This window comes from Metopolophium dirhodum, chromosome 1, assembly GCF_019925205.1.
Source record: "Metopolophium dirhodum isolate CAU chromosome 1, ASM1992520v1, whole genome shotgun sequence".
Taxonomy (NCBI): domain Eukaryota; kingdom Metazoa; phylum Arthropoda; class Insecta; order Hemiptera; family Aphididae; genus Metopolophium; species Metopolophium dirhodum.
The window spans coordinates 15,716,850-15,744,372 of NC_083560.1; the positions used below are offsets into that span (position 1 = coordinate 15,716,850).

Here is a 27,523-nt window from a genome sequence, read left to right on the forward strand (position 1 = left end):
TGCAAAAACGGTTTTTAGTCTTTATAAACTGTAGTCCAAGTTAAGCAACCAAATGTTCACACTACAAAGAGGAGAATATTATTTAAATATAAATGTTTGTAGCAATAACCAGTTACGTCCGGGCGTATTTGGTTTTTGCACCCAACATAAATGGAAAAATCAGTTTTATTATTTTTATTTCAATACTATTCGTTGGACGTATTCGGTTATTGCACCGATCGACTATTTCTATATCAAAACATGATTTTTTAAAAAAATATGGACGTATCTGGTTATTGCACCGGAGTCTTCATTTACTGTGCAACGTCGTTTTTATTTTTCGATGTCAGAACTCAAACAAAAGTCATTCAAGTTTGGAAAACTCGAAAATAGTTCATTTTTAAACTTGAATAACTTTTTTTTAGTTCTGATATTGAAAAAATAAAAAGCGCTGCACAGTAAATGTTCTCTTCTTTCTATTGTGCAAATTTGGTTTCTTATCTTGAACTAAAGCCTGAGTAGTTCCTACCGACGAAAAACCGTATTTTCAATGTTTTACATATTTTGTAAGACGGATACAACACATACAGGTGTATCGTCCGCTTAAGGTGACCCTGTCTTCATATTTTCTTTATATAACTGGTTGGGCAATAGTTTGAAAAACTTATTTTATCCACCAATTTCAAAAAGAGTTGAATAACGATATTCAACGAAGGAAGTGCATTCAAAAACAATAAAAAGCATACATAAGAAGGTGGGTAAGTGGATGTCGCTCTGCTGTACGGTAGGTTACAAGTGGGTCACTGTAATGGATGGTGTCAAATTTTAATTCAATGATATAATATCATTGTATAAGAAAAAAGATTCTGAACGAAAACGGTCAGTCAGCCTAAGATATTACCAAGTACATTTTCAAATCTTAGATTTAAAAAGAAAATTACTTATGAATTTCTAACTAAAATAATTTGCAAATGTTCGTCATACTTACGTATTTGGTCAATATTTGAACTCTAAATGCTTATAAATAAAAACTGTGACTAAGGATTTTTAATTTTTTTATCTGCCTTTGAAACAATAACCTAGGATCATTCCATTAAATTTTCAAGCTTTTTTAACCAACAAATAAAATTTTATTGATATTTATAGAAAAAAAAAACTAAAAAAAATGGAAACAGAAAATGTCCGTTAACAGCTCAAAATAAGTCAAAATATTTGGAAAATGTTATGGTGTATAGAAAATGCTAATATAAACATTCAGTCTACATTTCATGTACCTAGGGTCATTTGTATTAGATTTTGTGTACAAATTCCCGTTTTTCTTTTATTTTTGTTTTGTTTTTCACGGCGCTTTTGAAAACTACTGAGAAATTTTTACTTTTGACCCCCTATAGTACCAACTAGATTCACTTTACTGTCAGAAAATATAATATTGAAGACAATCGAAGCATTTTTGCTGTCCTAAAAGGTGATGACAGACACAAAAAAAAATAATAAAAAAAAAAAAAAAATTTAAAATCAATACATTAGTCGTTTCACTCAGAATCCAGTGGTAGACTGGGAGAAAAAAAAACAGCCCGGGAAAATCATAATTTTAGAGGCCCTCTGTATACTAACGGCCTTTTTTATAATTTATATATATTTTTTTTGTAAACACAATTTAGCTTTTAAATTTTTAATTAATTGATATAAAACAAAATAAAATAACTAATGTAAATTTGTTAGTTAGAGAATATCTCAAGTAATTGTTATGTATATAATTTAAACTACAATTAATTTGATTTTAATAAGGACTTTATCATTTAATAAATTACTTTTAGTTTTTAACATATTAATAATATCATCATTATCAATACTAAATAAAATATTTTTTTCGACTGCCATCATTATAAATGCGTCAAATTTTTCTTCACCCATTGAATTTCTCAGACGAATTTTAGTTATTTTTAATATAGAGAAATTATCTTTTGCATGCTACCTATATAAATAATTTTAATAGAAATTTAGTTAGATCTTTAAAATAAAATACATACAAATTATTGGAACATTCTAACTGTATACTTACTTTGTACCTAAATGGTAATGTCAATAAGTATTGATATGCCACGGTCAAGCAATTATATGCATTACCTACTATATAAATTATATTTTAAAAGAACATCTGGGTTTTTATGTTTAATATTACACACTTATTATTTATTAGATTTAGATATTATTTTAATTTATAATTTCACAATAATAATATTTAAAATATATATTTTATACGAGCAGCGGCCCACTGTAACCAGTCAAAATATTTGGAAAATGTTATGGTGTATAGAAAATGCTAATATAAACATTCAGTCACAATATCATGTACCTACGGTCGTTTGTGTTAGAGTTACACCAAAAACCAAATTCGATTTTCTCAAAAACAGATTTTGCGTAAAAATTCCCATTTTTCCTTAATTTTTCTTTTGTTTTTCACGTTGCTTTTCAAAACTACTGGGAAATGTTTACTTTTGACCCCTAAAGTACCAACTAGATTCACTTTCCTATCAGAAAAGTTATTGTTGAAGAAAATCCAAGCATTTTGACTGTCCTAAAAAGTGATGACGAACACAAAAATAAAAAAAACGATTTGAACTTTTTATTTTAACTAACTTTAACTTGAGTTTTATTCCTCTAATAATTTTGAAAACATATTTGAATTTATTATGAAGTCTTTTTTGAATCCTTCGAATCAGAATAATAAAAAAAAAATTTTAAAACTAACAAATAAACTAATCAATAAAATATATAAGTTTTTATCTTTAAATATAAATACAAAATTCTTCGTAAATATACCTTTTTTTTCTGATTTATATAATATTACAAAGCAGAGGCCTGAGAGAAAATTATACCTATTGTGTATTCACGTGGGTACAAAAGAATTCTAAAATGTACACAGACACAGGAAATACTTAAGCGGCTAAACTATACATGATGGAATAACAATTACTGCGGATAAGAGTATATATTATAATAACAACATTATTAAATGTACATAGAGACATAGAAGTTAATTATGAAGATATTCATAACATAATCGCTAAAACTTCATGAAAATTTGATTTAGTATTGTCATTTTTTGGTTATATCAATGTTTATATTTAAAAAAGTACTATAAGTAGGTTTTCTGCGTACGTCACTGGTCACAATATTTAAGACATTTCTTATTCATACAAATGTATTAATGCATGCACCTATTGTATCTATTTGAGTAAAATGTGATGTCCAAATAAGACCTGAAATAGTAGAAACATTCCTAGCATTAATTTGGTTAATTATTTTATTATTATATTAATCTACCAAAATAGTATGTAACAAAATAGGACTACAACATTATCATTAAGGCTTAAACTATGCCAATTATATGACAATATTAATGTATCTATTTAATATATTGTAGCTAATAATTAGTTTGGGCTTAATTTTTTGAAATTTATTATATTTTCATTATCAATTATATTTTATTAACATAAATTATAACACATTTCATAAATAAAGCCAAATTAAAATGATTTATATTATCAGTCAAACAAATTAATTAGCATTAGATAATATATTAATATTTATAATAAAAATATGGTCATTAGTCATTACAAAACATTGAAATATTAATAGACAGTGACCATAAATTAACAGTCATCACAACTATTAATTTTCAAATTTAAAAAAATATATGGCATTAATAATTCTCTTTTATCATGGTTTACATATATTCTATTTAAAAGACAACCAAATGAAGTATAAAAAGTGGATACCGCTCAGCTGTATAGTAGGTTACAACTTGTAACCTACTATATAACATTACAGTGACCCACTTGTAACTTACAAGTGGGTCACTGTAATGGATGGTGTTAAATTTGAGTTAAATTATATAGTATGAAAAAACATAGTGCTGGGCAGTAAAGCGGGAATCCCAAAAAGTGACGGGCAGTAAAATGGAAATCCCTTAAAGTTCTGGGCACGCATATCACGAGTATCCTCTGCACAACCAGACACTGAAATATATACTAGGGTCCTTCAAAACATACAATTTTGGTTACATCTTATGTTCATATTATAACCTCTTTGCCTTAAGCGTAAGCATTTTGCTTTCATAAAATTATTTTTGTAGTATAATATTAATAATAATAATCTGGTTGTTGCATAGATTCTTGAATGGCTGCATAGTGGCATAATTCATTCAATTTGCCGTGATCAATAGTGAAAAGTGATAACATTTATTTTATTCTTATTTTATTTTAATCTAAAAATGACCTCTTTAAAGTACCATCTTGATCCAATTCGTTAAAATATAAGATGTTGAAATAGTCCTTCTGGTAAGAATTTTGTATACAGGATAAAAATAGAAAAATAAATAAACACATAAATAGTTCATAAATAAAGACATGTTTTTAATTGTAGTTAAAAAATTATAATTTATTATTCATATAAAATTTTATTGAGTATGATGTTAATAATTAACATTATTGATTGTGTTGTACTGAAAATATGAATAAAAAGCTGTATATTTTTGCTCCTTAATCAATTTAGTAGTGAACTAACTCAAGTAATATTTTCAATCAACTATTAGGCCAAGTGTTTACAGCTTACCCACCTTGTTGGTACTATTATTTTATAATATACAGAAAAATTGATTTTATTCTTTTGGTGTAACATAAAAACTAATAACCGTAGACACTTGAAATATTCACCAAATATTTGTATTAGAATTTTTAGATCCTGAGCGGAGCAATAAAGCTAGTGGTTTTACAATAGTGTTTATTTTAGATTCTGAATGGAGCGAGGAAGCTAGTGATTTTACAATGGTGTTTATTTATTTTTCTATTTTTATCCTGTATACAAAATTCTTACCAGAAGGACTATTTCAACATCTTATATTTTAACGAATTGGATCAAGATGGTACTTTAAAGAGGTCATTTTTAGATTAAAATAAAATAAGAATAAAATAAATGTAATCACTTTTCACTATTGATCACGGCAAATTGAATGAATTATGCCACTATGCAGCCATTCAAGAATCTATGCAACAACCAGATTATTATTATTAATATTATACTACAAAAATAATTTTATGAAAGCAAAATGCTTACGCTTAATGCAAAGAGGTTATAATATGAACATAAGATGTAACCAAAATTGTATGTTTTGAAGGACCCTAGTATATATTTCAGTGTCTGGTTGTGCAGAGGATACTCGTGATATGCGTGCCCAGAACTTTAAGGGATTTCCATTTTACTGCCCGTCACTTTTTGGGATTCCCGCTTTACTGCCCAGCACTATGTTTTTTCATTTATTATTTTCGTTTATTATTCTATTGTTTTTTTATTGTGCTAAAAAGAGGACTAAATAGAAGGTATTATAAATATTATGTATTATTTAAGTACTTGATGGCTGTTATAAATGTTTACTTCTTTATATTACTCAGATTAATTATTGAAATGCTAAACCAAGTATTTTAAAATAATTATAGCCTATAGGTAGCATTTGTAACTGGTCTTTTAAATAAATATTATATATTTAATATATGTACATATATTAATACCATCATACTTCTAGTTAATATAGTGTTTATCTTCCAACAGGTATTTATAATACCTACCTTCTACATTTTAAATAACATTTTGATTATAATCAAAACAATGAAAAATTGATAAAATGTGTGTAATAATATAATTGTTAAGAGGACACCAACTCGTATGTGTTGTCTCCGTCTTGCAAAATCATAACATAGCAAATTGTACATTTTAATTACCAAATTTAGAAGCAAGAATATTATCTAATATAGGTTTTTATATTTCAATTTTTAAGCGTGTTTGAGGATTTTAAATGTACGAATAATTTACTATTTTAAAATGATCATAACGTGTTTTAAATGAAAATGTAAAAAAACCTGTCATTGGCTAGTTAATATTCATACTTTTAAATTTGGAAATAACCAATAGGTCAATTCACCATAGAATTAAACATAAATTGTTTTCATAGGAAAACGATTCAATTTTATAAATGACCTGTATTAAATGCTGAAATAAATTATGTATTATTATTTAATTTTCAGATTTAATAGTTGTATGGACTCCAAATCATGTCAAATATCTGCATGTTTAATTCCTAAGTTTAAGTTAAACTGGACAAATTCTGAAAATTGTCATGAAATTAAACAAACATTTTTGGAGTATATAACTGAGAATGCTCAACTAACAGAAACAAATTCTACCATAACTGCACAGAGTAATGGTATTTATTCTGAAGCTGACTTTTTTACACTCAATAATTATGAAACCTATGTTGAAAATAATGATATCCAAATTATTGCAAATAACTATTTTTTGAACACCTATATTAATACTACATTAGATTTGCCATCAGTTTTAAAAAATGCTTATATTCTATATAATACAGCAGTTCTTTCTTCAGCTCATGTGGAACGTTTTTTTCAGTGCAGGAGGTCAATTATTTAATAAGCGAAGAGGTTCAATGGCTGATAAAAACTTTGAGATGACTCTTTTGCTAAAATGTAATAAATATTTTACTGAAGTATAAAGTTGGCTATATTCTCTAACAGTTTTAGACTTTAAGTTCCCTGAAAAAGTATTCTAGAGTTTAAAATTAAGTACTTAAAAATGAATTAAGTAATTTAAGAAATACCATGTTATTTTTGTTTAATAATCTAAAAAAAATGTATAATACTGATCTGTATTAATAAATGAAAAGGTTGTATTTGTTTCGGCATTTTAAATTTTGTATGCTTTTCGTATCTACTACATAATTCTATTAATTCAGTACCTATGTATAGAAAAACTATTGGCTATTTCCTGTGTTCAATAATATTTATGATTTTTATTATTTTAAACCATATGACTGGGTATTTATATAGATATTATAAAAAAAAAATAATAACTTTTAACTTTTAAGTTAATGAGTTAATTGAAAATGTTCATATAACTTTAAACTTAATTGAGTTAAAAAAAAATTAGGTTAACTATTAACTTAAAACTTTTTAAAATGTTTTCCATTAACATAACTTAACTCAGTTAAAAATGATCATTAACTTGGATATTTGCAATGAACTAAACAATTTGTTTGTCAATGTAGGAAATAATTTAGATATATAACTCGTAAATCGAAATAAAACTATATCTGAAAAAATATCTAACATTAATGAAAGTATATTCATTTACCCAAACTGTCGTGAGGAAATAATTAAACTTCACAGAAAAATAAAAATCTTACTTCTTTCTACAGTAAAAATCTGATAAGTCATATTCTTAAAAAAGTTTCCAAACTTATTTCTTTACCACTATTAATTGTTTTTAATAAAACCCTTTGAACTGGTACATATCCTCCTGCTTATTAAAAATATCTTGTGTTTCCATTATTTTAAGGAGGTGATAAAGCATATAGTTGAAATTACAAACCAATCTCCTAACCTTATCTTAAATTTTCAAAAAATGTATTAAGTGCAGAATGCTTGATTCCTTTAATTAATTTGGTGTTAGTAAATGTTTATCTACTGAACATTCACTTTTAGAAGTTGATAATTTTGTCCTGAAAAATATCAATAACGTTTTAATGTTATTGAAATTTTTTTTGACATACATAAAGCTTTCGAAAGTGTAAATAATGAAATATTACTTAGAAAGTTATGCAAGATAGGTATCCTATCTATCACTACCGTATATCAAATAATCTTTTTAAATTTTTTTTAAGTGACAGAACTCGGAAAGTAAATGTAGATAATTATTGTACTGATGATCACCATATATCTTGTGGCCTGCCACAGGGATCAGTATTAGGGCATTTATTATTCATTATATTTCTTAATGATCTCCTTGAAATTGAAATTATTAATAATACTAAATTAATAAGTTTTGCTGATGATACAGCTATACTTCTATCTGAACAAAATATAAATGATTTGTATTAGACAATAAAAACTTTAAATATGGTCTATGTTTGGTTTTGTAAAAATAAATTAAAGTAGAATCTATTAAAATCAAAATGCATGTGTAAATACTGTAATTAATAATAATTTATTAGTTCATTCATTAAATTGTAAACCAAACTTAAATACTATATGTGGTCCGAGATGTATTAAGCTTGAACATGTTGAAGAAATAAAATACCTTGGTGTAAGTTTTTTACATATTTAAAGAAGCAAGATACATTTTTAATAATTCATATAAGTGTTATTTTTCTAACTTAAGTACAATCTGTATACTCTAAGTGTATAACAATCTGTGGAGGTATTTTTAATAGTAATTTGTCAAGTCTTATAATTACCATAAATTGTATTAAAATGTATTATTTCTACCAATACGAACTAGTATTATTTTAATTTACAAAGAACTAGAGGTGAAGGACTTTAAATTTAATTATAATTTATCGGTTTTAATTAAATTGTATAAACATATGCATTTAATTCTCACAGTAAATCATGAACATAGCATTAGATACAAGACAATTAATATTAATGTAAATTTACCACACATTAAGAAAGAATTTGGTTAAAATAGTGTTTACACACAGGATTAAGTTTATGTCGTTCTTTAAATATTAATATTCATTACTTCAAAAGTTTTGAGTTGTTTAAATTGTATTTGAATCACTTTGATCTATCCAAGATGTAAATTTCAGTTCAGTTGTATACAAATGTTTGATTGTTGTAAATTATAATTAGATTTTTCTATTAATATAATAGAATAATTATATAATTAAAATTTTTTATTTAATTTGAGTTCTTTCGTGTATTCAAAAAATCGATTAGAATAGTTTCCCCAGCACAAACTCAGCTTTTAAGGGGTGCTGCAATAGTGTAAACTTGTTAAATATAACCTAAAATGTATTGTATATTATAGTTGCAAATATATTAGTATTTTTATTATTATTTCCAATAACAAAAAAAAAGCAAAAATTAAAACTCTGATAGCTAAGTCATTTCAATTAAATATAGACAAAAATTATAAAGTAAAAACATTTACTTTTACAAACCAAGATATTTTTTATTTAAAACTAAAACAAAATTACATAAAATACAGATATTTCTTTAACCTATTGATAAAAAAGCTAGCTTTTTGTTATATTATAATAAGATTATCTAATTTGTTTATCTAAAAACAATATTAAAACTATACGGAAATTAATAAATTAAGCTTCATATTATACTAAAAAAAAACCCCAATAAGCTGCCTGAATATAGTAATGAATCTAAAATTTATTTAATCAACAAATATGAAATATTTTTTATTTTTATTTAATTAATTGTTTTAAAAGAATGGACTACACCATTAAATTCCAATTAATATTTAGCGTAAGAACCTAACCAAAAACTTCTATGAAAAATGTAAATGTTGAAAATAAAATTTAGAAACAAAAATAATTTTTTTGATCAGCAAAATTAAATTATTTTACTGTAAACTCATGTGTAATTTTATTGTTTTAACTGTATTGACAATATATTTCAATGTCCTGAAACTAATTAATTCATTAAAGAAGAAATAACCATTAGACCAAGGTATAACACTCTTGCCTATTATATACGCAATGTATTGTGTACAAAATTTGGTCTCCGGAGTGAATATGACCCCCAAATATTATATCCCCTCGTAGATGAACCACTGTACATGACCAACAGGAACTCCCGCAGTGATTGTGGAACGGTCGACTAAATTATGTATACGAGAAAAAATAATTACACAACTGTGTTGTGAACAACAGCCTTACACATTCATATTCATATTATATTATACTACCTATATTATATTAAGAACAATGGGTTCACTTATAATTTATTCTAACACAGCTAATTAAATGAAACTATGAATCAATACATTCACCACAAATCGCAAACCAGGTGACCTTCTAAAATTCGGCGACTAAAATCAAATTAGCATTAGAAGCGACAGAACCGGGTGGCCTCTCTAAGATAACAACAACATTCCAAATGACTTCACCACTTGCAAATGCACGTGCCAGTCACATCAAAGGAGCCGACATCATATACAGAGGCCAGGACCACAGCATAATCAGATGTATCATAGCCGTTAAGACCAGAGCAAATCCACAAACCACACTCTAGACATATTATACTCTAGACGACTATTGTACAATTTAAAACGTCAACAGTGGGAGCGACAATACTTATAGCGAGGGACAGGAGAAGTAGAGAGTATGCCTATATATACGAATCCCGAACCGTTCTCATTGAGACGTGACTTACTAAAGCTAGAACGAACATCTTCACCTTCGCCAGTTGATGTCTTAAAATATTTAATTGGATTTGGAAAATAGACCAATTAAATCGTGTATTTTCTAGACACTTAGAAATAATCATATTGATGCAAACATGCTGATACACATAAACAGTTAACAATTATTTTGAAGCGATTTCAATAAACAGTCAACAATTATTTGAGTGTGCCTACGCAATATTATTTACAACTTTACCTCGTCCCGTTCCGTCAACTGTACCTGTACGCGGGAGAACGTTACAATATCGGCAATAGCAATGTTTAACGACAATCAATACAAAAGTATTGGGCCGCCCAGTAGAACATTAACTAATATTATTAATAAACAATATTATAACATATTGAATGAAACAACACACTCGCAGGAACAATATTGACAACTACAGCAACTACAACAGCTACAACGCCTACAACTACACAGACAATCGGTAATGTTATTACAATTCCTGGCACAGTTATTGATTAAATTTACCGAATGTGGACAGTGATAGTATTGAGATAACGCCAGGCGGCCGGTGGGCGGTGCAACAGTCTGTCGTCGTTGTTGTTGTTGTGGGCGTCGCATGGCGAACGGAGAGTGGAGGCATCTGCAGCAGCTGCCGAGTGCTACCACCCTGTTGCGAGCTGCTGTGGCGGGCGGCGGCGGCGGCACAGTGGTCTGAAGGTACGGTTTCCCTGCAGCGTCCAGACGCGGCGTCCGGCGTCAGTACCGGTCCGGACCAGTGTTGCGCCATGACAAAAAAATTTTAATTTTCCTCGACAGAGGACGAAGCTTTGATTACACTTGTGGAAAATAACAAATGTATTTACGATAGTAGCCATAAACATCATAAAGACAATTATTATGTTAAGGATAATATTTGGAAAAATATATTATTATAAATATTATTTGTAGGTCTAGAAAGTTTTTAAGTATTATGATATATTTTATACACAGAATGATATTTTCAAAAAAAATTAATTCAACCTACTCTATTACTAATAGAAAAAAAAATCATTTTAATAGGAATAATACCTATCATATAATATACTTAATAGGTTGTGTATGCTAACAGAGTGTCTTTGCTCAGAATCGTTTTTCGTACACAATGATTTTATATCATTGAATTCAAATGTACCCATTATCATCTACTACATACAGGATTGTAAAATATTTAACTATTTTGTATATCATCAATATTTGTAAATATTTTGTTTATCAATTTTAAGATTTATTAAATAGTATATTAGGTTAGGTACTAATCAATACACTTTTTTAAATCGTCGTCTAATTTATTATATTTTTATAAAAATAAATATCAAATTTTACCTTAAAGTAAGTGCTAGTTTTTCCTCTGGAGATATTTGCTCAGGTACAAGTAAAGTCGGTTTCTTTGTTATTTCTTCTTGAACCAAAGATTAAATAAAATTGAACTGTTTACGATTTAGACGAAGAAATTCCCGAAATTTTTCATCGTCGTTAATAAGATGTCCACCAGTCAAATTTTTAAAGAATCCTTCAGAGTTCCTCGTGGAAAATAAACTGTTAAAAGATTTTCTTTTTTTTGGAATAATGTTTATAAGTAACTCATTTTCCATTTCTTCATCACGAAGTAACAACTCACAAATAATATTATTATTATTAATAATACTGTTCAAAATTAAATTTTGATTCATTTTGAAAAAATAAAAAATCAGAACTTATATGTGGAAACTACGTGCGGAAGAGAACGGTCGCAGTGGTTATGATTTAATTTTGTAAAATCAAACTAAAATAGTGGGATAAAATAATAAAATCTATGGCGTCCGACGCTACAGAGAAAACAGGGTAAACGCTGCGTCTGGACGCTGCAGGGAAACCGTACCTTGAAACGTAATTTTACGCAGCCAAAAGTATACGTTTAAAATTTTAATTTTTATGTTTGTCTACACTCGTGGTTCTCAACCGGTGTGTCGCGACACACTAGTGTGTCACATATTACTACAGTGTATGTCGCCGATCAAATTATGAACACTTTGTAAAAATCAGAGATAAGAAAAACAATTATGAACGTAATTAATACCTCGTAATCATTACTGATAAATAGTAAATTAGCATTATGTGGGACATAACCCGTTTGGGCGCAGTATAAGAAATTTACCTGAAAATCTTTTACACGTTTGGGTGCATATATGAAAACACCTTTGAGCACAATAGGTACTGTACCTAGTAATCGAAAGTCTTGTGTAATCTAATCTAATAAGTAGGTACCTACTTAATCGTTTGATATGTTGAGCTTATGTCTATTGGACCGCCCGATGTGACAGACTTTACTGAATATATACTTGACAATTATATATCTGAAGGTTCACAATGTCTACCTCTTATTTGTGCTGAAGAGCCAAAAACATACCCAAGAACAACTAATGGACCGGAATCTTTCCATTCAAATTATAACCTACAATTTTATAAACAACATCCAAATCATCAAAATGTTATAAACGTACTGATTGAAATTCAAACAGAGACCAATTTAAAAATAAACAGCATTGAAAAATAACTAATAAATTAAAAAAAAACTGAAGAAAAACAAAAGTTTATACAAAAATGATGGGAAACTTATGAAGTTGAAAAAAATTTATTTAATTACATAAAAAACTTAGGACCACGTTTTGCGGGAAAAAAAATTAATAAAGATCAGAATAATTTAGAATAATATTAATAAATAATTAACTAATAATGAACAAAAATTAAATTAAGACGTAAAAAAAAATAAAAAAATATTTTTGGAAGACTTTATTGAGCCAAACTCATCGCGGTGTCTTCTGGGCAGGGACGATCTCAAAAAAAAATCATGGTGGGTGTAATCTACAAAATTGCCGACTAGAATTTAAAATTCAAAATTTTTCTTGACTATTAAGTTATTTTTAGTTACATGCTATAAATTTATAATTTCTTTACTACCTTATGTTTCAATTTTTAGTTTGAACTACTAAGTTGAAACTTAGAAATACCTAACTTATTATTTTTTTACTAAACAAAAAATATACAGAGTGTATCTTATGACATTGTATGCAGGTTTTTTTTTAACAGGCCATTTTTTATAACATTTTCTAAATTTTTCAACACGCAGTTGTACCAATAATAAAATCAACTTTATTTTTTCAAATGGTAACCACTATTTTTTGATGGATTCCGGTAAAGCTTTTTTTTCTGAACATTTCGACAGTCAAATTATCGATTTTGGTTAGCTAGGTTATTAACTATGGTCCTCTGAAGTTTAGTATAATATGCATTAATACTTTTAACTGAAATACCTCATTTAGATACAAGAGATAAATAATTGTTTCTTACATAAATACTAAACAACCTTTTTATATGCTTAAATAGTTAAATCGGTAATCTAAAATGCTCAGAAAAAAAAATGTTGGCAACCTAACCTACTATACCTACTTACTTAAATAATTTTAGATTCTGAGCGAAGCGATGAATGTATTGATTTTACAATGATGTGTGTTTTTTTTTAATTTTTTTAATTTTTTTTTTTTTTTTTTGTGTCTGTCATCACCTTATAGGACAGTAAAAGTGCTTGGATTTTCTTCAATAGTAACTTTTCTGATAGGAAAGTGAATCTAGTTACTAGGTACTTTGGGGGGTCAAAAATAACAATTTCCCAGTAGTTTTCACAAGCGACGTGAAAAACAAAAGAAAAATTAAGAAAAAACGGGAATTCTTACGCAAAATCTATTTTCGAGAAAATAGATTTTGGTTTTTGGTGTAACTCTAAAACAAATGACCGTAGGGACATTAAATTTCGACTGAATGTTTATATTAGCATTTTCTATACACCATAAAATTTTGAAAATATTTTGACTCTTTTTGAGCTGTTTACGGACATTGTCAGTTTTCAATTTTATTAGTTTTTTTTTCTATAAATATCAATAAAATTTTATTTGTTGGGTAAAAAAGCGTGAAAATTCAATATAAGGCTCCTGATATATCATTCTAATAGTAGTTGAAAAAAATTAAAAATACATAGGCACAATTTTTTTTTATAAGCATTTAAAGTTCAAATTTTGACAACATTTATCAAATTTATTATTTATTAATTATTTTGTGGTTAAAAATGTATAAAATGTTTAACTTTTATGGCTAAGGATTGAAAATTTAAAACAAGGCTCCACGTAAATAGGTTATATATAAATTACTTTATTCACAATAATATCATCAAATATACTTGGTAATATCATAGGCTGACTGACCGTTTTCGCTCAGAATCGTTTTTCTTATACAATGATATTATATCATGGAATTCAAATTTAACACCATCCATTACAGTGACCCACTTGTAACCTACTGTACAGCAGAGTGACATCCACTTATCCACCTTTTTTTTAAAAAAACTATCGAACGCGTTAAAAAAATATATTTTGGGGATAAAGATGGGCCCCAATGAACCATTCCACCATGCCCCCACACCTCAATCCAGGCTTGCAGACTTTTGACAACAGTTGTACAGACATCAAACACTCACATTATTTATGATACAAGATAATCGGTAATCATCATCTAATGATTTATATTATATATTATAATATATCCCCAAAATAAAATATTACATTTCCTAATAATATATAAATGATGATAAGTAAAATGTCAATATTAATAATATTAATTATTATTAGAAGTCGATTTTACAAGTTTTATTTATAGATACAATATTTAAAAGATTATAAAATAAAAAATTAAAATATTTCGAATGATAGAAATGTCAAATAATCCAAATAATTATCAAATAAATAATCAATGAATGTTGAAAATATGTATTAAAATATATTTTTAATTTATGATATTATATTTAATACTATATTAATACTATATTTATATATTTTTTTTATGAAAAGTAGGTATATTATATACAACTAGTAAGTATAAAATAGTTGTAATTAAATATTAATAATATGATAATTATTACACTAATTAGCTTTTAAAAATCTTTGATCAATCAATATCATGTACCTAGTTGTCAGTAACCTTGTAGTCTGGGGGATTTTTATTCCGCAATTCACTGTCTCTATTGTTTTACTTTAGTTCAGTGCATATTCATTAAAATTATGTATAACAATCTTACCAATAAACCGACATAAATCGTTTCCTTCAAACAAATACAGGCATATAACTAATTATATTTACCATATTTTATCATAGGCGATATAAAATAATTGTAAAGTTTAAATAAAAAATTAGATAATTACATTTTTTCCAAAAAAAAAAGTAAGAAATTCAGTTTAATTTTTAAAGATTTATTAATATTTTAGGAAATAAATGAATAATTTATTTTTCGAGGGCTATTACAAGTTTTGGGGAGCTAGGACCCCCAGCCCCCCCCTAGTTGCGCTTATGGTTATGAGCCGTTCATTAGGTTTTTATCTTGTACCGACTACAGCCGATTCTCGCAGTTTCGCTATACTTTTGCGAATCCGCTCCATATTACGAAAAAATTGAGTCAAAACAATATTAACATTTAAACAATTTATTTAATTTTCCTTTCCTCGTCTTAAAAAAATTGGTTTAATTCAGGTGAAAATAAATTCTATTTTGCCGACTGAAAATCAAATATTGCTGTGTGGGTGGAGGGGGGGGGGGGGGTGACACCCCCCATGACCCTCCTTCGGTTCATCCCTGCTTCTGGGTAACGCTAATAGGTTTTTTAAATAAAATGCTAACATATACCGTACCTAAATGTATTAATTTACTCTACACGTCCTATAGGGAATACTGATATAACCTTCTAGGTCCAATTTCACGAGAACAGCGTAGCATCGTTCGCCAGACGTTTTATTATAATATTTTCTATATACCTATGACTACGTCGAATTTCGTTGTTTCACTATTGTAGTTTGTACAGTATAATGTTTTACCTACCAGTTAATCGGAATAAAAATTCTAGGAAAAAAAATCGCCAGACTACAATATTACTCACGACCCAGTGTTTGAATATCGTTCATAATTAGTGAACGATACGTGAATGCGAAGCCGGATTCACTAGTTATTTTCAAATAGAACGTGAACGTGAACGACGTTTATATTTTTAATGAATTTGATCGATTTTTAAGACGTTTAATTTATTTACCATTTAATAAATATATGAAAGTTCACCGAGGGCGCCCGCAGAAATTTTCACGTGTGGGAGGAGGGGCTATAGGTGTATATTATACATAATATATAAAAATTAGAAAAAACCGGGGGCATGGCCCCTCCCCCCTCCATGTGGGCGCCCTCAGAGCCCACTTTTCTCGAAAATAATTTTCTGATTGTTTTGAATGCCACAATATATCATCACGGAGGACGCAACCGCATGTGTTGTCTTTGTCTTACAAACGCGTACCATACCAAATTTACGATCAGAAATTTAAGTTTTATGCCGTTAGCTTAAAAATTAGAGTGAATCGACCTATTATGAAACTCGATGGTAAGAACATTATCTGTGTTTTTTGGAAGTTTTTTCACGATAATTCAGTTTTTAAATGATTTATGAGCATTTGTAATTTACATTTATTTTACATGCAATAACTCACTTAAAAACTGAATTATCGTTAGGTACTTTTCAAGATGCTGCTCTCATATGCGGACTACAAATGCATGCGGTCTACCATCATAAATGTAGACCGCATATCGTAGCAGAAAAAAATTATTATTTATAAACACGTAGGTACATCCACTAAAATATAAAATAAAATTGGGCAGATAAAATGTTTTGATATATGTCATCTCTTGTATTTTCCAACTATGTTTATTGTTATTAAAAGATAAAATTGTTGATATACCTAACCTACTAAAAATTACTGTGTGACTTAATAACGAATTTAATAAGTTTGTTAGTTACGAATTGGTCGTCGATTGTGTTGTACTGAGTGTCTGGGTTTATATTTGTGTCCGTTTTGTATATCGTGTGCAATGTGCATTATGAAATTAAAAGGTTTTCATTCGTACATTTTTTATTATTTTTAATATTGAGGTTTTTCATTTATTTTATGTAGACACATTATTATTATTACATTATATTTTTGAGCTAATAATATATATTAGAGTTATGAAAATATAAACATGGCGTATTACAATATAAGTATTATGCGATCTACGTCTTACAAGGTAGCCGCATACGTAAGCAGAAATATGTCGGTAGTCCGCATATGAGAGTAGCACCCTGTTCAAAAAAAAGGTATGTCCAATCGATGTTTACGGAGATAACGTGCAAATGGACTTGTCTCGTTTAATATATTTGTATTGTTAAAAACAAAGCAAGTCAAGACTTACCTGGTGTTTGCAGCTAATATATTGTTATCATATATTTTCTGCTTGATAACAACATTAAATATTATATTTTATGATCAAAAAGCCACGCCAAAGGCCATGTCAAAATAATCAACATGAACGCGTATCCCATGTTGTTGAAAACAGTTCAAAGCATTAGGTATTCAATAATTATATATTATTCGTATTGACAATCACTTATATACTGGTTACTGGTTTTAAGTCATTATTTTAATTTTTTACTTATAATAATAAGTAAATACTTTAATATATATTTACATTTTATGAGCAAAATTATTTACTAGGTATGACATGTGAGAAAACAATATATTTTGTTGTTGAGGTATGGCTGATTTTCAGTTTTATTGGCAGGTAAGGGCCCCTGGGGGTCAATTCTCAAACAGCGCTATCTGATAGCCGTATATACGGCATTAAGGAATAATTGTCGAACAAATTTCCTATTCTTCAATTTCATACAACAGGCTAGCGAATGAAAAATCGTACGACTTCAAAACGTATGATCACAACCACTCGTCAAGAAGTAGTCGTAAAATACTCTGTATGCCTCCGTGTATAATATTGTATTAATTACAATAATTACACAAAATTTAGATTATATATCTACAACGTATCACTATATGTAATAAATAGGTAGTTCCAACGCGCCCGTATTCTAAACGTTTAAAAAGTACTTAGAGTTGTGATTTTGTTCATTCTCCACCTTATTTAAAAATATAATTATGGCTAATTTTGATGAGTCAGCAAATTTAATAAATTGCAATTCAAAATGCACAACACCAGCAGCAATATTTTCAAAGAATCCAAGGATTCGCAATAAGTAATAATATTATTAATTCTTTTGAACTTTCGGAAATGTCTAGACACGGGCCCATTAATGTCAACAAGTTGCGTCACCGCATAGAAGGTAATTGATTTCTTAAAATTATCCTAATATTCGTTTTGTAAATAAATTATTACCACCTCGTATATACTTAACAACTGTTATATATTTCTATGTCCGCTTCGTTCATTACGTAACGAACGTCCAGCGTTATTGGAGGTGGTCCGATGTTAACGACCCTACATCCACAGTAGGTAGTATCAGTATTCCCTTAATGAAAATGAATAGTTTTGGGACATTTAGCCGCGTAAAATGACGTTTTAGACCACCGTGCGGCGGCTTAAGGTTAACGCGGAAGTCGTATTGCCGTACCCCGCGGCCGACTGACGGCGACGATTGGTCCACACGCGACGGGCGTTATGCGTTTAGAGCAGTTTGCCGTCCCCAAGATCCCTCACACTACACAGCTGCCACAGATTTAATATTTAATATTTTCTTTTAAATTCTATATGATAGTATTAAATGTCCGTGACAACAGATCAAAAGTGGGCGCTGATAAGGCATGATAACACGTCGGACGATAATACGATATTAGAAATTTCGTACGCGAGTCGCGGCGACAATCATAGTTCATTCATAGTTGTGGCCATGACAAAATAGATATTGTCATGGCTATGGCACTCGCAGCGAGCGTCCCTCGCAGCTGTATGTCAAAGTGTCAAACGAGTAACAACGGTTTAAGCTTAAGGCCTGTGGATATCGCAGCGACGTCGAGCCTACGGAACGGTCAATATATTTGGTGATTTCGGTAGGTTCTCCAATTTCTGTAAATTATTTAAAAGTATCAAAGCAAAATGTCAAATTAACGATATTGAATGTAATGTAGTGGCGGTCACCAACGATATGTATCCAACGACTAACATTGGGTTATGATGTAAGCAAATCCACGGAACGCACATCATTTTCACAACTAAACACGTCAAAAAATATATAAAATATTTTGTTTTTGAGGTCACTTACTTGATAAGTAAGCAATTATTTTTTTTTTTTTTAATAACAAAACAATTAGTTATAATCCTCTCGTTCATCTTGGCCATCGTCGACTGTTACGATTACTATCGTAATATGTAAAGTTATACCAACCGTGTTAGTAACTGTGATGTCAGCCGATTGGTTAGATGAACTGGATGGGTTATGAGTATTATTATATTATAATTAATACAGTTGTACTCTTATCATAATATGTAAAATACCCTTAAACTGTCAATTTAAGGTTAAACGGCAACCATGACTTCAGATTAGCATTTAAGCTGACCAAAAGGCATATCATGGTGGAAGGAGCATCAAGAATGAATGTTATATTAGCTGTACAAGTTTTATCAAATAGTATGACAACTTTCTGTGAAAACCTGAATATAATTACTGCAGGTTGAAGTACAATAAATATATTTTAATGAACTAATTTAACTATTAGGTACTTTCTTGAAATTTTTAGGCATGTATTTCAACTTTTCAATGACAGGTTTGACTTGCTGGACACCCAAAAAAAAAAAAATGATAAGAACTCATTAAGTTATGGATTATATTTAACGTCATAAAATGGGGTGTAAGACTAATTTACTAACTTTCTATCTAATATGAGAGTGGTCATAGACATATTATGAGTAGAAATGCAAACCAGGACATGGTTGAAAACTTATTTAGTTTTCTTAAAGGAATTAGTGGAGCAGCATTTAAAAATATAACACCACTACAAATTAAATATGTGTAAGTAGTATCATAAATTGTCTTAATAACTAAACTAAACACATATATACATATTAAGTACTAACCTATATTGTACTAAAATGTTTTTGATAAAGTCAAATGGTAGATTTTAAGAACAAATTAACATTACAGGACTGTTATAACTGCAAATGGAAATAAAGTCAATGATATAAGGAAAAACTTATTTTTGGGAGAAGAATCTTTTCAAATACTAGAACAGTCTGATGTACAAAGTGATTCCAGTGAAGAGGACATGGACTTTACTAAAAATGGAAAACAGGCTCACCTTATCAGTAGTAATGCATCAGCTACTGTTGAAAGTGTTAATGTGAACATATTATTGAACTTCTTTTATATAGAGGTAAATATACTGAAAATTACAAATATAATTATTAGGGCTAAGATTTTTATATATTTTATCTCCAAAATGAAAAAGTAATTAGTACTTAATTAATTATTTAATTTAGATGAAAAATGAGGAACAATTGATAGTGAATGTGTAGAATACGTTAAATATAAATACCGTACCCAAATGCAGAAGTACAAGACATTAGTGAATTCTTCTCATGTTTGGAGCCAATGTTCAAAGAACTTCATGGTAATGTATTAAATAAAAACAATATAGATACATAATTACAGACATTTATTATTTAAATTGAAAATAATATTTCAAAATTTACTTAAAGAAGTTTTAACTTTCATTTTAAAAAAACAATATAAATATGTAAATAAATTTTAAATAACTAAAATTTACTAACTAAAAATAGTGTTTTTTTTTGTAAATTGTTTAATTTAATATTATTACAAACACTATATTTATTAATACAAAATACAGAAATTAACAGTAAATTAATAATTAATAATTTAAAATATAAAGTATACTTAGCGCAGAAAAAAGATTATGATATGATTATTGCTAATTATAACAAGTGCAAACCGGCCTCTATTTTGTGCGCACTACAAAAGTTTCTTACATACCCGTTTATTTTATCATGGTTTTAAGTATTTTGTTACTTTCTGATAAGGTAACAAAGTTCCTATTTTAGTTATAAATTACTTATATTTATTTGTTTATAAATTTTATCAAACACTGTAAATAAAAGTAAAGTCATAAAGTATAAGACTTATATTTTAAAGTTTCTTGCTGTTCTTTCATTTTGAAACTGTACATTTTATGAAATTATATTGCTTTGAGTAAATACAGTTTATCTATTCAAATTATGATTTTAGGTTGATGGAATTCGTACAATAACTCAAAGAAGAAATGGTTCTTGAAGTTCCCGTATCTAGTCAATTAAACATCAGATATGAAGTAAATAGTAATATTTTATAACACTTTATTGTCAATTAATTGTTTACTACTATTTAATTAATATCATACAATATGTAGGTATATTACAATTAATGTAAATGGTAAGTACCTATGACAGTATAACTTACTTTGTCTACAGACTAATATTGAATCAATGGGAAAAAATTGAGTACAGATTGATGCATTGAATCATGCAAAAGTCAGATTTTACTCTTTTCATTACCTTTTTTGAAATTCATTATCTATAAAGTTAAAAAAGTAATAACTTACAACAAAAGTCTTAACATTTTACTATCAGTTTTATATTATTATGTTATTTTCTGTATTAGATAGGTTCAATGAGTACTGAAACTCTCAAACTAATTAATAGGGCCAGGAAATTGATGCATTTGCCTCTTTGTTACATACGAGGCTCGTCTTTACAGAAATTTGATTCATGGAATATAGAATTTAATGGTACATATTTTATTTTGCATTTTTTGCATTTTTAGGGAATTTATTGCTTTACAGTCATTTTTTAGTATTTTATTCATTTTTGTACTTTTTTTTTACATTTATATGCATTTTTCTTGTTGAAAGTTACACTTTATCGTAACACATTCAGTTTCCATTAGCTTGTCAATTATCGAAGTTTATTATCTTTATTGTTTGTTGTCGCAATCTCGATCGAATTATTTTAAACTGCAAATAGTTTTGAAAGCTCTGTCGAGAGTAAACATTTTTAAGAGATAGAACCTATAATAAATACGATTTATGAACCATGAATTGTATAAAATGTAATTTTTGTAAAACTTAAACTTTTAAAAATGTTAAGTCATTAAAAAGTAATTTTGGGTATTTTGTAGTGATTTTTTGAGTCATTTTTTGATGTTTATAAGTAATTTAAAATTTTTTTTAGTGCATTTTTGTAATATTTTTAGGTCACCAAGTTCCGAGCTCTACTAATTAATCAGCACAATAACCAAATCATGAACCTATATTGTGGGCCTCAAAGTATTTCAAAAAGATGTATTCCTCTGGAAAGAGTAAATAAAATTTGATGAAATGTGTGAGTAAAGTTATTGTTCATATTATTTACTGTTTACACTACCTATAAAAAATATGAATTATATAAATATCAAACTGTATTACAGTTATGAAATATTCAATTAAACTGAACACAATAACAATTTCCATTCAACCTATCTTTCTAACAGTAATTGTACTTAATGATCAATTGACAATAAATGTACTCTACTTCTTTTCACTTGAACAATTTCCATTTAATTAATATTTAATTGTAATAACTTATAAATATTTTATTTTCTATTCTTTAGAAATAACAAGCGTTGTTACGAACAGTTATCAACAGTACCTTGTTATTACATGGTTACATTTCTGATATTCACTGTATGTTTTTGCAGTAAAACAAGAGATGGAAGATTTAAAAAATATCCAAAATGCATGAGAAATGTACACTAGTGGATTACATATTCTTAAGAATTCATTAAAACTTAATTTTAAAACATTTAAATGTGGACTTGCCAGTTCAGAAATACTCATTCAAAATGTATTGAAATCAGGAAACTTCTAGTGAAATGTATTTATGTATTATGGTATTTTAATTAATACATTTAATATACAGTCGAGTCTCAATAACTCCAATCTCAAGGGGAATAAAAATAAATTAGACTTATGTATGTTTTGAGTTAATAACCTCAAATCGCCTCAAACACAACTTAAAAATAATTTTAGGGCTAACAAAAAATAAGAGAAAAAATGCATGTTATCAAGACTTGATTGTAATGTAGTTCGATAACAATTGTAACAACAATAGTAATTGTAATATTTTTTTTCAACAGGAAAAGAGTTAATAATCTCAGATGATCCTGCTTTAAATTGATCTGTAACTAAAGCAGTTTTTGAACCGGCTGTTGAAAATGTGAAAAACGACAATGATCTTTACTTTAAAATGCATCAAGAAACTTTAAATATAATTTTTCTTTAGATTTACCAAAATAAATCTATTAGTAATAATTTTATATATTATTATTAAAATAATTTAAGTTATTTTTACATAAGAATTCACTTTAGGTAATATTAAGTTTTGAAGAAGCACACAAAACAATACAATGTTTTCTTAAAATTATTATTAACCCGTCAGTGGTCGCAATGTAAGCTCGGCGCTCACCTCGTTAGTATTTGAGAGCCATTTATTTATTTATTACTTGATTCATCTGATACTATTTATACCTTCAATCGACACATGTTCAAATATACTTTTGCAAATATAATAATTTTATGAATAATTCTTGATTAGATATTGACATGCAATGTTGTTAATACCCATAAATTGAGCGTTGCACTCACTCAATAGATCAACCAAATACTTTTTTGTAAACTCAGACCTATTTTTAAGGAGGACACAACGTTCATTTGCGTACTGTATAATAATCAGCAAAATATTCCAGACCACTAGTGCCAAGATGAATGATAATGGTTATATTATTATATAATTATATATAAAAAATTATAAATTAATTTTTAGTGGTTAACAATTTATAATCAAGAAAAATTGTAAGAACATTTTTTGTAAAAGATTAAACTATAAATAATTTGTTGTTGGTTTCAATATTTTATGTTTATTATATAATAAATAATGATGGAAAAACAACGAGGTGAGCTCAGAATTTTAATAAAACGTTTAGTCCCCATGTCATGTTGCAATAATCAGTTAGTGTGATTACGGTTAAAGAGGAATACATAACTAAAATCACTATTATAAGATTTTAAATATTTCAAAAAAATTAAACACTTGACAAATTCTATAAATTCAACGTCTTTACTCTTTAGTGCATAAAAACACATTAAATTAAAAAATATGCTTTAAAGGTAAGTAAATTATTGTGTGAAGCGAGCTACTTTTCATGGATAAGATAGGCAATAAGGATGGCCCAATAATGATACGCATATTTTATCAATTCCTCGTAATTCTTTGATTAATCTGAGGAGAAACATTAAACGTATAGTAACCATTTTTATTGGAATTGAACATTTTTTGAAATTAAAACAAATTATATTTTGTGTTTGGTGCTTCTTTAAGCTTAGGCAATCACCAATGCAGTGAAAAAAAATAACTTCCATGACCCACTGCAATAACCTGGCTGTTATGCACTGTAATCGCACTGTATTGTTGTGAGCCCAGTCTAAGAGACGTGGCACTCGAAATGATTAGAAGCAAAGGGCATCAGTCTCTTTTTTTGTATGATAAACAATCAAAGTTTTCTATATTATCACATCTACAACACATTCCAAATACCTACATTCCCTGAATGTGTAACCATAATTTCGATTTGTTATTTCAGTATCATAACTTCTAGATACTAATTCAGAATTCTACTAGTTCTTCTCTAAATTTACAATCTCCTAGACATAGACGACATCTGGTGTACTTCTGCTTGCCTCGAAATAAAGATTCATCTATTTGCAATTTTAATTTGATTTATATTGTTCTCTAAATAAAAAATGCCTGAAGAATTATTTAATGTATTTAAGAAAACATTACACGCAAATGTATTGTCCATGTCTTATAAATATTTTTATTTAATTTTGAGCAGAACCAATATTGTGTTGTTAGCTTTAGTATTAGAGTGAATATTAACCTATTATTTCAGACCTAAAAGTAATAATAATATCAGTGTATTTTTAGTTTTTCTACAATACTTCATTTTTATATTTCCATATTTTACTTCTTCCAATCTCAGTTAAAAATTAAATAGTATAAAAATTCAATGTATAAATATAAATAATGTTCTAACTTTTAAATTTTATAGTAGGTTATTTAAATCTAATATTAAAACTAACATCACAAAACTAATTTTGCTGAAAACCAATAAATTAAGTATGTTGTATGCTTGAAAAATGGAGATAACACATTGTTGTGTTGTCCTCTTCAGACAAAAATAACATTTTTGTATTACTATATTTTTTTTACAGATTTATTTTGACTATATTTGATATGGATTCAAACTATTGGGATACTTATGCTGGATTGCATAAACAATTTATTAAATTTAATGGTTCACTAAAAATGTAATGGACCAATTGTGAGCTACTGAATCTTGTTGAAGGGACCATTAGCTCACTATTGATTCATTAAATGTTTTGTGCAACCCAGCATTAGGCTATAAATTAACTGTTGAATACATTTTTTTAGAAAATGCCTTGATAGTTATGATGTAGCATTGCCAAACTTGATAAAGATGAGATGTGGGACAAGTATTTGACCATTTTAATCAAAATAATATCTGATGCTTATTTAAATAGAAATGTATAAATTAAATTTACTTAGACAATTTATACTTAATCCTCACAATTTTTTTTTTTAAATTGTACTTTTTTTATTTTTGTTACTATTCTTTTCAACTTTATTTAGATAAATGAGTCAAAAAGTTCAATGACTATCAAAATGTTGTTTCGGTCTATCGAAACATATCCAAATGATACAATTATCGTAGAAATGAATATAAAAGATAAATTGGTCAATACAGATAAACTAATTGCTTACGAGTTATTTAAAAATAATGCTAGCTAATTACATTTCTCCCAGTATTTGTCTTATAATTGTTGAATATTTTTCAAATAAACCATAGATGAGTGATATTTTCAATATGATATTTGGAAATAAATCTGTATATACTAACAAAGTTACTATAAAAACTTGGAAATAGTTAAGGAAAAATAAGTCTTTGAATGATGCTCAAAATGCATTGTTCGTCACAAAACGCAGTTATGATGCAAGCCTTTGCAAGACTTAATTAACTCTAGTAACGGGACAACTGATAATATACATAAAGCAATATCAGTTAGTTAATACTTTATAAACTGTGTACAAGTTAAGAACCATAGTTGGCAGCTGGCTTGTGTGTAGGGTTGAGTCAATACTACATGGTAAGTATACAGATAGTTAACTAACAAACTTTTTTTGATTTATTATTGTAACTATATCTGATTACTTTATCTGTAACTATATCTATAGATTTGTAGATGGAACAAAATTACTTTGAGCTATAGTATTTGTCACCAAAACTTGTTTCCACTACATATCATCAAATGTCAACAAATTTGAATAATGAGGAGTCTGATCAATTTGCTGAATAATGTACAATAAACAGTAAAGACTTAAATTTAAAATATTTCATAGGCGACATTCATATATACAGATTTTTTGTACATTTTTCTTTTTTTCGTAATAAATTAATTTATCCATCAGTGATTAAAAATGTTATAAATTGAATTTTAAAGGATTTAAGTACTTTATAAAATAGGTAGGTATATTTTTAATAATAATAAAACATATACCTATACATAGATTTAAATAAATTTGAATTATTACAATCCGTAAGAGTAGTCGAGACTCAATGGACAAGGATATTACTGTGTGACTGTATACAGCTGTTCTAGTAATAATATGCATCAACATTCAACACTATTAACTATGAAAAGTTCTCCTTAATAATATCATACATTCATATTATCTACAATTAATTTATTTTTAAAAACTGTTTACATCATATAACACTATATTATTATAGTTATCAGTAGTTAGTAGACAGTTGGTTGTAATGTTGTTGCACTATAAAGTACAAATATTTCTTTTATTTTTCTTTTATTTATCATCACCATTTGGCAAATTGTTGATAATATTACTTATTAATCATCAAATGGAAAAGTATTTAATATTCCAAAATGATGTTTTCAAAAAGAGTAAAACTAGGCAGCGCAAAATATGAAAAAAAAAAGCAAAAGCCAAACAGTTTAAATTAGAAGTTAAAATGAAATGCGAAACTTTTTTTCAGCCATCTGTGGTAATTGTGGTGAGTAGGTATTTACACGAATAACTTACTATTAATTAGCTATACTATTTAGCTATGATACATACTCTGAACTTCACCTCTTACTATTAATTACCTACTATAGGTACTTTAAATACCACTCAAAAATAAATATTTCCAATTAATATAATATTATGTTCAGAGATTTTATGTAAATGAACACTAAATCTGGACTAACACTAATTAATGTGTCAGAAATAGAC

The 27,523-nt window shown here is 27.7% G+C and overlaps 1 protein-coding gene and 1 pseudogene across 2 annotated transcripts in view; one reads left to right on the plus strand and one right to left on the minus strand.

Annotated features, from left to right (window-relative positions):
- Positions 1-27,523, minus strand: part of LOC132935558 (SUMO-conjugating enzyme UBC9-A-like) — a 77,961-nt gene that overhangs the window by 11,441 nt on the left and 38,997 nt on the right. The window contains exon 1 of one of the 2 annotated variants that reach the window (XM_061002154.1): positions 10,727-10,824. The exons of the other annotated variant lie outside the window; for it this stretch is intronic. The gene's annotated coding sequence lies outside the window, so the exon portion shown is untranslated. Of the gene's footprint in view, positions 1-10,726; positions 10,825-27,523 lie in introns of those variants that run through there. 2 annotated transcript variants of the gene reach the window in all.
- Positions 20,053-26,309, plus strand: LOC132933351 (uncharacterized; annotated as a pseudogene).